Source organism: Monodelphis domestica, chromosome 4 (genome assembly GCF_027887165.1).
Source record: "Monodelphis domestica isolate mMonDom1 chromosome 4, mMonDom1.pri, whole genome shotgun sequence".
In the NCBI taxonomy this organism is placed as follows: domain Eukaryota; kingdom Metazoa; phylum Chordata; class Mammalia; order Didelphimorphia; family Didelphidae; genus Monodelphis; species Monodelphis domestica.
Window position 1 is genome coordinate 161,438,182 of NC_077230.1, and position 13,984 is coordinate 161,452,165.

The following is a 13,984-nucleotide window of genomic DNA, read 5'->3' on the forward strand; positions in this document are numbered from 1 at the left end:
GTACTCCAGGAACTTCCCTTAGCCAACAACTCTTCTGTTTGCTACTAGCTTATTAGTATGAATGGGAAAGGATAGCATTTCAAAGGTAGACTTGTTAAGAGTCAGTGTTGACCCCAATTTAGCTTTGTTTAATTGATTCCTGTTTATAGGTTTTCATTTTGACTATTTTCTTCTCTTCTGTCTCTTGCTTTTCCTACGTTTCATTCAGAATGTTAGATTAGATTATCTGTACTTATTAAAAATATACAGCTTTGTTCATCTAACTTGAACTTAATATAGAAAAATTTGGCCATTTTGTTATGATTCTTTTTCTTATATTAGTGGGCTCCATCAAACTTATTTTTTTAAAAAAGTTATTTTATTTTCAGTTCTGAATTGTCTTTTCTCCTATCCATTGAGATGGCAAGAAAAAGAAAATCCATTAGAAATATCTATATATTTGTGGATATATAGACTTATGTACATATATATACTATAGTCATACTAAACAAATTCCTGTTTTAGCCATGCACCCACCCCAAAAAAAAGAAAAGGGAAAAATGTTTCAATCTGGACTCTAAGCTTTCTGATGGTGGTGGTGCTGGCATATTTCATCATGAGTCTTCTAGAATTAAGGTGGATCATTGTTTAGACTTACCTTTCACTAACTAATAAAATGGCCCTAAGAATGAATCTTGATTCTATTAACTTTCTTCTGCTGTTCCACTTTGAAATGATTTTTAAAAAATTAATAGTAGATCTATTTTGCATTTTTAAACTACTTTCATCTTGGGATTTCACAGCTCTTTGTAAGCATGGCACATAGCTTTTTGATGACTTTGATTGAAAGGTATCATAAAAATGTAAGGAAATAAAATGGGAAACATTTTACATTCAAAGGAACTGAGGCACGGAGCTCAAGGTTATAGAGTTTGTGGGAGGCAGAGATTGTGGATATGTTAATTTTTTAATTTTAAATTCAGAGCTTTGTTGTTGATTTTACTGAATTTTAAAGTTAGAATCCTTAGATAAGGTTGAATGGTTTATTATTTTTATTTATATAGTACCTTAACAGTTTTCTAGACAGCCACTTATTCAGCAACCTCAGCTATCTAGAACGTGACCAAGAATCAGAAAAAGGACAAAAAATATCCTCTGATTAGCCAAAATAGATGGCAGAGAAATCTATGTACTGTAAAATAGTTTGTGTTTTCTTCAGAATAGGTTACCAGGTTCTCATTGAGACCCTAATCTCAGCAAATTTTTCCAGATTTAGTAAATAAGAATTACTAAGGTGAGAGGCAGATAGGCTTCTAGAGGCCTGATATCAGTAAGAAGTAAATGCAGAAAACCTTATGGTGAAAAAAGATCCAGAAAAATTGTAAAACACACACACACACACACATATAATGATCCTAATCATCCAGTCTGGGGCTACTTAATGTATCAGTAAAAGTTTTATAATGCATAGCCCCTGAGGATATCTCTACATAGTATAAAAATTGATGCTTATAATAATGACCCTGAATCACCAAGAAAAGGTTAAATGTTGTTAAGGAGGATGAAATGGCAAACCACTTCAGTATCTTTGTCAAGAAAACCCCACAGACGGTATTGGTGTGAAATGGTCCATCATGTCACAAAGAGTCAGATGTGACTGAACAACAGTGTACTTTGTTTAAGAAGGCAGGGAAATATAATTTTTTATCTGTAAAATGGGGATAATAATAGCATCGACCTCCCAGGATTTTTATAAAGATAAAATGAGATAGTATTTGTACAGTGCCATGTAAATCTTTTTATTTATTTATTATTATTTTTAAGCCCATACCTTTCATCTTAGAACCAAGACTGAGTATTGCTTCCAAGGCAGAAAAGTGGTAAGGGGTAGGCAGTGTCTTGCCTGGGATCACACAGCTAGGAGGTGTCTGAGGTCAGATTTGAAGCCAGATCCTTTCTCTATCCACTGAGCCACGTAGCTGCTCCTTTGCTGTGTAAATCTTAAAGTGATCTATAAATGCTAGCTTTGATGATGGCATAGTAACCAGACAGAGCCTCAAAACCCAATGGCATGAGAGGGAGGTCTGTGTGAGGGCAGAGTTGGCAAGAAAGAGGAGATATCTGATCTTTTTACTTCAGCCTCTTCAGAACTCTTCTGGCTTCTCCCTTTAAGAAAGAAGATGCTAACCTCTCTTCAGGTTTCTGAAGGAACCCCTATGCCATCACATAGTTAGCAAGGATATATTTCTATCTGAGTCTAGTGCTCCTGATACAAATGAGCTAAATGCAAAACAAAAACAATTGATATTTATGTGTCACTTTGATGTATCCCTAACCCTAGTTTGCTGTACTAGAAACTGAGGGATTTTCTTTTGAGTAATATTTGGCTGTGCTGGATTCCCTTGGAAGAAGTCCGTCATCTATATTGTTTCATATATATTCTCCTATGTATACTTTTTCTGATATCTGTTTTGCTGATTCTTAGTGTTTGCTGTTTGTTATATGTGCTCATTGTGGAACTGCTATTTGGTGGGAAGGGAGTCAAGCTTTGCATGGTGTGTGTGAGTACCAAAGTGTCAAATTTTTGTTAAAGTTTAATTTTATAAAGTTTTCTAATCCAAACAATTTTTTAAAAAAGGTTTTGATCACATAAAACGTGTATAAACTTCAGTTATCTGGCAAATTCACTGGTATCACCTGATGAATCTGAGCCTTAGTCCCCTGGTCCATAAGAAGGGAATAATAATAATCACCTCTAAGATATTGTGACTTTGAAATGAGAATTCTGTGAAAGGTTTTGTATACATCAAAGTGTGGCACATAAATATCAATTGTTTTTGTCTTACATTTAGCTCATTTGTTATCAGGGACATTAAACTCAGAAATATATCCTTGCTGACTATCTATTTAGAAAACCACAAATTATCATTATCTATGCTGTATCATGGTTTTATTTATTTGGCTAAACATTTCCCAATTTCCTTTTAATCTAGTTCAGGCCACCCTGGAAGTTTACTTCCAGTTTATACGATGGGGGCAGGCAAGATCCTTGTCTCTGTGTCTTATTTCCTGGTGATTCTCTTTAAACCAAACAAGCAGAATGACTAGTCTTCCAGGTTCCAGTCCTATCATTACTCTCTCAGGTAGATGAATTATGGCAGACTTCTCTTTGAAGTTCTGAGGCCTTGTCATAGCATATAGACATGGCTTGAGTCTGAAATGTTGGTATAGAACTGTCTGTAATTTATGCTTCCCCTTGCCCACTCCTTCTGGCTCAGTTTGCTCAAAAGGACCTGGGCTTCTGCAGGTAATTGGGTGAAGCATAGTGCCTGAGGCTGCCAAAGACAGGCCATGGCCAACCTGGCCAAATTTATCATTCTCATCATTTTCAGTAAGCATTTATGGAATTCCACTTATTTCTCACTCATCCTCTGACTTAGTCTCATTCAATGGTGGCCTTGAGGGCTGAGACTGTCTTTTGCCTCTTTTTTGGCATCTCCAGACATACTGCCTGGGACCTAGTAGGCACTTAACATATGTTTATTGACTATTTTCTTTTGACAAAATATTGTTAAACCTTATGGTTAAGCCTTTATCCCTGACTTCTCAAGACCTTGATTGATCACTCCTGCTTTTGATTTCTCTTGACTGTTTTTGTCTCTCTTCATTTACTCTCGTTAATAGGTGCACCTCTTGCACTTTATGTATCCTTATAGAGACCAGTTCAGTTCCCAGTCATAGCTAAACTGGGCTATTACTATTCCCATGTTCTGTGGCCAGTTCCAATGCTGCTTTCTCTTATTCTTTGCTCTCCTCTCTGAATGCAGGAAATTCTCGTTTGTTTAATGTGCTTTTGGGGTGTGGGTGTGTGCCTGTGTGTATAAAGTGGAGGATCTGGGCCTACCATTTCGTTGGTGTGGACATTTCTGCAACCCCAAAGCTCAGGGAATTGCTTGAGGCAACAGAGAGGTCAATGACTTAAATTGATGCAGCTGAGGCAACACTTTCTTTACTTCAGGTTTTCTTGACTCCAAGTCTGGTCTGCTTTCTGTTGTGACAGACCCAGTGCCTTCTGTGGACCTCATATCACCTATTTCTTCTTCTTATGCATCATGATAATTCTATTTGTACCTGTTGATGGATTTTAAGCCTCATAAAGGGAGACACCCATCGTGATGTGGTGGATGGCTCAATCCACTAGACTTGGAGTCAAGAGGACCTAGCCTCAAATCCCACCTTAGATGCTTTCTACCTTGGGCAAATCATTGACCTCTCTGGGCTTTCTTTTTTGTTTTTCAGTCCTTTTTCTTTTGTGTCTGACTCTTCTTGACCCCATTTGGGGTTTTCTTGGCAAAGATACTGGGTGGTTTGCAATTTCCTTCTCCAGCTCTTTTTATAGAGAAGGAAACTGAGAGAGCAGAGTTAAGTGATGCTGGGCAGAGTCACACAGCTAGTAAGCATTTGAGCCCAGATTTGAACTCACAAAGAAGAGACTTTCTGACTCCAGGCCTAGTGCTCTATTCACTGTGCCACCTAACTGCCCCAGGCCTTCTTTAATCATCTGTAAAATGAGAAGATTGGACTGGATGGTCCCATGTTCCCTTTTAGTTCTAAATCTCTCCTCTTGGGCCTTGAATAACTCTTTCCCAGCGCCTAATGGAACACTGCACACAAGGCAGAACTTAATGAATGTTCAGATTGTATATTGTAAAATGAAATGATACTGTCATCATAAATTATCCACGATGATTTTATGCATTTAGGCCTATGTGGGTGATTTCTTAGCTAGTATCTCCTAAAATGGTATAAACATAGGTCAATCTTTAACCAAGACCTTGAATTAAATGAAACTCTTTTTCTTTGTTCTTGTTGAAAAGACAAATGACAAGCAAAAATAATTAAAACTTATTATAGTCACGGGAAAAATGCTCTAAATCACTACATATATGTATATGTATTACATGTATTTAAAAATCCTTACCTTCAGACTTAGAATCAGTATTGTATATTGGTTCCAATGCAAAAGAATGGTAAGGGCTAGGCAGTGGGATTAAGTGACTTGCCCAGGGTCACACATCTAGGAAATGGTTGAGGCCAAATCATTATTTGTTAGAGAAATGCAAATTTGAGATACCACCCCACACTTCTCAGAGGTATTATGACAGAAAATGAAAATGGCAAAACTTGGAGGAGATATGGGAAAATTGAGACACTAATGCACTATTGGGGGAGTTGTGAACTGATTCAACCATTCTGTAGAACAATTTGGAGCTATGCTCAAAGGGCTAAAAAATAGTACATACCCTTTGACCTAGCAATACCATTACTAGTTTGTATACCAAAGAGATTAAAAAAAAAAGAGGAGGATATATACAAAAATATTCAAAGCAGCTCTATGTGGGGACAAAGAATTGGAAAGTGAGGAGATACCTATCGACTGTGGAGTGGCTCAATGAATTATAGTATATGATTGTAATGGAATAGTATTATGTTGCAAGAAATAATGAGTTGGATGAGCTCAGAAAAACCTGGAAAGACTTCCACAAATTCAAGCAGAGTAAAGTAAGCAGAAACAGGAGAACATTGTACACATTGACCGCATTACTGTGAACATGAGGAACAACTGTGAATAACTTGACTATTCTCAGCAATACAATGATCCAAAACAATCCCAAAGGACTCATGATAAAAAATACCATCTGCTTCTAGATAAAGAACTGATCAAGTCTAAACCCAAAACAAGGCAAACTTTTTTCTTTCTTAATTTTTGTTGGAATTTATTTCCACAAAAGGATTAATATAGAAAAATGTTTTACATGATTACATGTGTAAAATCTATTAAATTGCTTATTTTCTCAGCAGAGGTTGGGAGAAGGGAGGGAGGAAGAGAATTAGAGACTCAAAATTCTTAAAAACCTTTTGGAAACTGTTTTTGTATGTAATTGGGGAAAAATTAAAATTGGGAATGATTTTCTCTTGCTCCCAACTCTGTCCTCTTTCAGTTTTCTGGTCCTTGGGATTCTGTTTGAAGAAAAGCCCCAAGCCTCCTATCTTTATAGTAAAGTAAAAAAGATGGAGTCAGAAGACCTGTGCTCAAATATTCTGCCATTTTGCACATGCTATACTTTGAACAATTTACATTATCTCTTATGGTTGCCTCCTTTGTGAAATAAGAGGCTTAGATAAGTCTTCCAAGATCCCTTTTAGTTCTAAGTCCATGACCCTATGATCCATGATTTTTGATTTAAGCAGGCTGAGGCCAGATTTGTGTTATACTCTTTGGATGGTATTATTGAACCATCAAGCTCCTCCAAGTGGGTCAGTAACTTCCTAAAATGATTTTTTTGGTTGGGAACCATATAACTTGCAATCTGGCTTCTGAACTTGCCATTTGACTAAAACTGCACTCTTCATGATTACTAAGGACCAAGATTTTTATTGAAGAATCCAATGGCCATTTTTCAGTCTAAGTCCTTCTTGGCTTCTGCAGAAATGGATGGACAGTGTTGATCACTTTTTTTTTCTTATACTTTTTTCCCCTTCTGGATCTTTGTAACATTGTTCTTTCCTGGTCCTTCCCCTATCGATCTTATTTTCTCTTTGTAGTATCATTATCTATTTCCTACTCCTGTGTGGATATCTCAGGATTATATTATGGGTTTTTTTTTCTTTTCTGCCTTTATATCCCTTCTTAGTGATTTCATTAGTTCCCAGGCCTTCAGTATAATTTTTATGCAGATAATTCTCTATAAACTATAAATCCAGGATTTCTTTCTCTCCTGAGCTCCAGTCCCTCCTTAATTCTCATTTAGGCTATTAAAATAGCCTTCCAAACAATTTCCTTTGTTCTTCCCATTCACCCTTCACAGTGTGCCAAATTGATATTCTTAAAGCACTGGCTAATCATGTAGTTGCTTGTTTGAAAAATATTAGTGGGTCCAGGATACTTTTATGATCAAATGCAAAACTTGCTCTTTGGCCTTAAAGTCCCTTCACTATTTGGCTCTAGCTTATCTTTACAAACTGATTTCACCTGACCTGCTTTCACATCCACTCAAGCCAAACTGGTTTCCTTGTTCCCTGAATATAGTGTTCCATCTCCTGCTTGTGTCCCTTTGCAAAGGCTCTCCCCTATGCTTTGAATATTCTCCATCCACACCTCTTAACTCTTAGAATCCTTCTTCAAGATGTTAGACCTCTCCCCTGTGAAATTATTTTGTCCATATAATTTATCTGGGATCATTGATTTTTTTTAACCAGAAAGTGAGGAGTATTTGGCTTCCACATAACTCCCTAAATTCCATTTTAGGAAGCCTTCCATATCTTGGAGCCCAGTCTAGCATAATTTCTTTAGTGGACAAAGAATTGAATTCCAGTTGGTCCCAAGTACCAAATTCCTTTTGGGAGAACTGTATACATTTTTGGGACTCATCTAGGTTTGTTTATTTATTTATTTTTTGAGCTAGGCTACTTACCCAGCATGGGCTGAATTTAGGACAACTTGTCTAGGATTGAGCTTATTAAAAAAAAATCCTAGACAAGTTATGAACCAGGACAACTGAGGAGAGACTATTCAAGATTGTACTGCATAAATATGTCTTGGGGACTGACCTTACCTCAGTGTTAGCTCTTTTAGAGGGGAAGCTTTTTTCCCTATTAATTTCCATTTATCTATTTTCATTATTGTTTTATTTTTATCTTTTCTAATTTCTTAAAAATGAGAGTTGGGATATAGCATTGTTTTTTGCATGTTAAAATTGTATTTTATTTTATTTTATTTATTTTTGTCATGGATCCCTTTGACAGTCTGGTGAAGTCTATGGGACTCCCTTCTCAGAATATTATTTTTAAATACATAAAATAAAATACCTAGGATTGCAAAGAAAACAAATTCTATTAAAATAATCAGAATATTTAAAAAATGAAAGTTCATAGGCCTCAGTTAAGAATCTGCCCTATAGACAACCAAGGGAAGCACAAAACTAGAGGAACACTTCAAAACTTTTGACTTTGTGTTTGAAATAGAAGTACTAGCTCCCCAAACTCTGGGAGGCTCGGACATACACAAAAAAGAATCTGATTTGGGGAGTATTAGAGAAATCTGTATTATGAGAACTGCTAGGACTCTTAAAGTACTTGGGAAAGCTTCAAAAAGAAGGTGATTGCTACACTAAGTGAATTTCCTAACTCTAGAATTTTCCTTAGTTCCCATTGAGGCATCAAAATGTGGAATTATACAGTAATGGCATGAAAATAATTTGGGATTACAGATGCTTAATTGGGAGGCAGATGAGAAGGTGGGAAGGGTAAGGAGCTCACTGGGAGTGAGACTTTGGAAACTTTGATTTTTATGCATTCTTCTCAGAGAAGGTATGGATTGAGCTGTTGGCATCTTTCCATATAAAGAAATCAAAACTATTAATAAGTACTTGAAAAATTGTTCTAAATCTCTTATAATCAGAGAAATGCAAATCAAAACAACTCTGAGGTATCACCTCACACCTAGCAGATTGGCTAACATGATAGCAAAAGAAAGTAATGAATGCTGGAGGGGATGTGGCAAAATTGGGACATTAATTCATTGCTGGTGGAGTTGTGGATTGATCCAGCCATTCTGGAGGGCAATTTGGAACTATGTCCAAAGGGTGCTAAAAGTCTGTCTGCCCTTTGATCCAGTCATAGCACTGCTGGGTTTGTACCCCAAAGAGATAATAAAGAAAAAGACTTGTACAAGAATTTTCATAGCTGCGCTCTTTGTGGTGGCAAAAAATTAGAAAATTCGAGGATGAGCTTCAATTGGAGAATGGCTGAACAAAATGGTATATGTTGGTGATGAAATACTATTGTGCTCAAAGGAATAATAAAGTGGAGGAGTTCCATGGAAACTGGAACAACCTCTAGGAATTGATGCAGAGTGAGAGGAGCAGAACCAGGAGAACATTGTACACAGAGAGGGATACACTGTGGCACAATCAAATATAATGGACTTCTCTATTAGTGGCAATGCAATGACCCTGAACATCTCGGAGGAACCTACGAGAAAAACCACTATCCACATCCAGAGGAAACACTGTGGGAGTAAAATCAACAAAGAAAAATAACTGCTTGAATACATGGGTTGAAGGCATATTGTTGGGGATGTAGACTCTAAATGAGCATCCTAGTGTAAACAACAACATGGAAATGGATTCTGATCAAGGACACAAGTAATACCCAATGAAATTGCATGTTGGCTGCGGGAAGAATGGGTGGTGGGGAAGGAGGGAAATAATGTGATTATTGAAACCAAGGAATAATGTTCTAAATTGACTAAATAAACTTATTCAAATGAAAAAAAAAGAAGATAAAAGATAATTCCTAAAACTACTTGAAGATGAACTTTTTTGGGAGTGGGTAGGGTGGAAGATATTCCCCATTGCTTATGGATTTCAGAGCCTGGGACATCCTCTATTTATGAATGAGATCTTGGACTTTTGGGAGAATGGATTTCAGTGAGAGGAGCTGCCAGTTGGACTGACTTTGAATGTGTTTACAGGTCTGCACAATCTTTTTTTCTTTCTCCTTTTCACTGTTTCCCTTCTACCTTTCTTGGGAAGAGAGAATAAGTGTAAGCAGGTGTGTGTGTTGAGTGGGGGGGGGTAGTTGACCTTGAGAACAAAACACAGGAGAGATTTATCATCATAATTGTTTAAAATGATCACATCCACCTGGTTTTAGAGTTCCTGGCTGCCTTTTGACTTCCGCTTCCCCTTTTTAAGAATAGATAAGAGACTACAGAGAATGAGCTTTCTTAGCCCCAATTTTTTAGCATTGGTAGAAGTGGTTGAATATCCTGGAGAAATCTAGAGGAAGGAACTCCAGCTGCCTGCTGACTTGATCCTGAGAGGGAACTGCTATAGACAATGACATTCCTGACCCCTTTTAATTAAAGGAGGTGAAAGGTAAGAAGGAAAGGTTGTTCAAAGGAGTTCCCTGATCTTGGGAGATAAATCTTGGTTTAGAATATTTGTCTATACATCACTTCCCTTGGTTTCCTGAGTGATCCAGACTTGAGACTTAATTAGGAGTTATCTTCTGACCATTCCTGCTCAAAAGTGATACAGAGTATCACTGGGCATGTCTTTACCTTCTCTGGGCTAATCTTAATCTATGGACAATCAAAGGTTCTAGAGAAAGGTGATACATTTATACAATTGTTCTGAGAATACCTATACCAACCTCATATTTTTCTGTGTATTTATCCCTTTCATTTGAATATTAACTCTTTGAGAGCAGAGACTTTCATTTTTGTTTTTTGCTTTTTTATTTTGTTTAGCATGTTTCTTGGCATACAAAGGTTTAATAAATGCTTGTTGAATTGAATTGAATAATCCATGTTTATGAATGCTTCTAATTTTTTTCTCTTTATTTGTTAATTTCCTTCAAGGGTTCATGAAAACTTCTATTATAATTTCTGGCATATCTTGTAGGTTGGGCTCTTTGATGTGAAATGTAGATAGGGCAGAATGATAAGGCAGTTGAAAAGTAGAAACTTATTGTCTGTCATTCTGTGATAAACTGAATCTTGCTTGATTTCAATATTGGGTAATAGGATTAGGGAGAAACATGCAGTGGACTCCAACTTGAACATGCCCACCATTGCCATACCACTCAAATTTTCAGATAGTATCTGATATCCAGAATGACGAGTAGAATCTTATCATTGGAGAATCTGTTTTATAGAACCATTGGTGGTCTGGTGCAACCTGTGGATCTGTTTCAGAATAATGTTTTTAAAGTGCAGAAAATAAAATGTATAGGCATAAAGGAAATCCCCTATATGAAAAAGTTATAAAATATTATGAAAACAATTCTAGACCCCAGGTTAAGAGTCCTTATATAGTTCAACCTGTAGCTGAACAGGAATCTTTTCTCTCCTGCATTCTGGACAAAGAGTAAACCAGTTTTGGCTTGAGGTTGCCTAACGATGAGAGACTCACTGTTTCATAAAGCAATTAATTGTCTTCTATTTTTGCTGAAATTTGCCTCCTCTCAACCTTTCATCCACTGACCCCAGTTCTGCCTTTTGGAACCATGCATAATTCCAGGTTGAAGATTGAACAGAGACTTTCATTTTATGATTGACTGAAAACTAAACAGAAGTTATCTTTAACTTCTTTGTTAAATCTGCATCTTTGTTCTAACTTCTCTTCTGTCTTTTACTCCATGCCTGTACTTTTCACTTAAGATTTGCTTTTCTGATTCACACACAAATGCTTTTAGCTTCTCCTCTGATTTCCTGTCTGAGTAGTATATCTTTTAGTCCTCTACTTTTTTTTTTGATGGAGAGGGATTAAAGATGAGGGTGTGATTTGTTTCCCTGGGATTCTCTAGTGTTAGTCATACAGAATATACTAGTAGTAGGATGTCTGGAGTGTTCAGGGAAGACTAGTACCTCTGGTGTGAGGGCTTGCCTAACTCTTTTCAGGGCCACTCATCTCCCTTTAGTGTCCACCTTTCCTCTGACTCTCACCTTGGCTCTAGGAAGCTGTGGTTTGAGCACTGACTAGGTGAGCCAAACTAGGTTGAGGGTAACTAATTGGTCTCAAACCTGTCAGTCAGGGGAGGTGTCTTCCCCAGGCATGTGAAGACTTTTCTTCGTGGTGGTGGGGGATTAGAACAATTTATTCCAGCAACCATGAAGGTAACTGAAGTAGGCGCCATGGTGTGCTTTGAGCTTGGTTAGCCATGGAAGAAGCCAAGATCCTCCACTGCATCCTAGGCATCACACAGTCCTCTTGATTTGTCTTCCTGCTGGACTTTAATGACTCTTGAAGAGTGAGGCTGATGACTGTGCAACTGCTTCACTTAAATCCAGTTTATTTGAGTCAAAAGACATCAACCAGTGATATTTTGGTCCTTTTCAAGCATGAAGGACAATAGCCAAGTAGTAGTAGAAGCAGTGGTACTTATAGAAAGTACTGTAGAGTAGGAATACTCACTTTTTAAAAAATTCTTATGGCCCACTCCTGACTAATCTTTGTTTCTTGGCTATACCTCAACTAAACTTGACCATATTGGAAATGTCTTATTGTAGATGCAGTAAACAGATGTCAAAGTGTATATATGGACATCATTGATAAAAAAAATTAAGTGAAGGAGAAATCACTTTCCACTTGTGGGCTGACCTTTTCCTTTCTATAGAGGAGAGCCTAATGTTTCTTTTGTTGTTTAGTCATCTGAGGATCCATGACCTCATTTGGATTTTTTTTGGCAAAGATATTGGAGTGGTTTGCCATTTCCTTCTCCAGCTCATTTTACAGATGAGGAAATTGAGACCAGGAGGGTTAGGTGACCTCCCTAGGGTCACACAACTAGGAAGAGACTGACTCTGGGTTTGTTTTACTGGTTCCAGACCCATCACTCTATCCATTGCACAGCATAATTGCCTGATATATTTCTATATTGACTTCTTATTTTTTAAGGATTGATTATCATAGGATCAGAGATACAGAGATGGGAGGGACCTTAGAGATCACTAAGACCAATCTGCTCATTTTGTAGAAGAGGAAATTGAGACTAATAGTGGTGAAGTGATTTGCTCAAGGCCAAACAAAAAATAAATGTCAGAGCTTGGTTTAAAATCCAGGTTCTCTGAGAGCAATCTTATAATGGCACTGAGTGATAGTGTGTGTGTGTGTGTGTGTGTGTGTGTGTATTTTTGAAGGAGTTACATACCCACTGATGTAAGACATGAAATTATTTTCTCCTTAACCAGAGGCTGTTGGTTTCTTTAACAAGCACAAATTATTATTCTGGCTTTTGCAGTAGAGGTAATGTGTGTACTTTTTTCCCCCCTGATTTTTCTTTACTACACTCTCCATATTACATTACAGACCATCAGGTACATCCTTAGTGGCATCTACCTACACTTTAATCTCACCAATCATTATTCTAGGTCATTTAATATTATCATCTTTGTGACATTTTAAAAATGCATTGTCATTAGGCCATTTATTTGGTATAACAGTACTGAGGTGGATTCTGTTGTTGGCCATTATTAAATGTACTTTATGTTCTTCATATGTAATTCCTGATGCTTTTTGGGAAGATATCCTCCCTTGTTACCAAATTTATCCCGAGTTTTTGCAATTGGGGCCAAGTTTGTATAAAAGGCACAGGAAGGAAGAAGGAACACTTTTCCCTTAGTGCTGGGCATTAAGCAACTAATTTCTAATCCTTTTCTCCCCCCATGTTGGCCCAATTGACCAGCAATGCCCACTTGAAAAGGCAGATAAGACCCTTATGATGGTAACTCTCCTAATGTGGAACTTCTTGCTTTTTCAAAACAAGCCTGGTGCAAAGTCCAGAGAGCCTGACTTTTCTGGCAGAGGGCACCCTGCCAGATGGAGTGGCTCTGGGGACCCCTCCATCACCTTTCCTCCCTTTGGCTCAGGTATCTGTGTCAGGGTTGCTATTTCTTGAATTTTAACCTTGCCGGCTGGCTCTGATTAGAATCCACACCCTCCTTCTGTATGACTAAGGAATCTTTTCTCCATAAGTCATTCATCCTCTGTGCAGGTGGATTTTATGATTTCTGCCTTCCAAGGCTCACGTCGTTTTGTTTGACAGCTCATCCTGACTCAGAATCAGGGTTGGCAGCTTTCCATGCACATCTGCAACAATGCGGGCTGAGGCACTTTGGAAGCAGATAGGCAGAAGGCTATCTCTCTTGGACTCTTTGGGCACAGACACTGGCACCGGGGAAGTACAAGTTTATGGCTAGCTCTGAGCCTTCAGTTTTTATGTCCTAGACCTTTGAGCCTCTAAACCTAGGCGGATAGGAAGGCGCCTCTCTTGTTGGAGAGCCCATGTCCTCAGGAGATTCTTACATGGGGGTGACCTGTAAATTGCTCTCTTGGAGGTAATCTTTGAACTGCCATAATTTTTTTGTCTCAGGGATCATGCCTGATAGGAATGGGATGCTGTATGCTCACCCCTCCAAGTGCAGAAGGAAAAATAAAGT

General features: G+C 37.7%; 1 protein-coding gene across 9 annotated transcripts in view; it reads left to right on the plus strand.

Annotated features, from left to right (window-relative positions):
- Positions 1-13,984, plus strand: part of GPD2 (glycerol-3-phosphate dehydrogenase 2) — a 205,853-nt gene that overhangs the window by 23,055 nt on the left and 168,814 nt on the right. The window contains exon 1 of one of the 9 annotated variants that reach the window (XM_007494188.3): positions 9,782-9,920. The exons of the other annotated variants lie outside the window; for them this stretch is intronic. The gene's annotated coding sequence lies outside the window, so the exon portion shown is untranslated. Of the gene's footprint in view, positions 1-9,781; positions 9,921-13,984 lie in introns of those variants that run through there. 9 annotated transcript variants of the gene reach the window in all.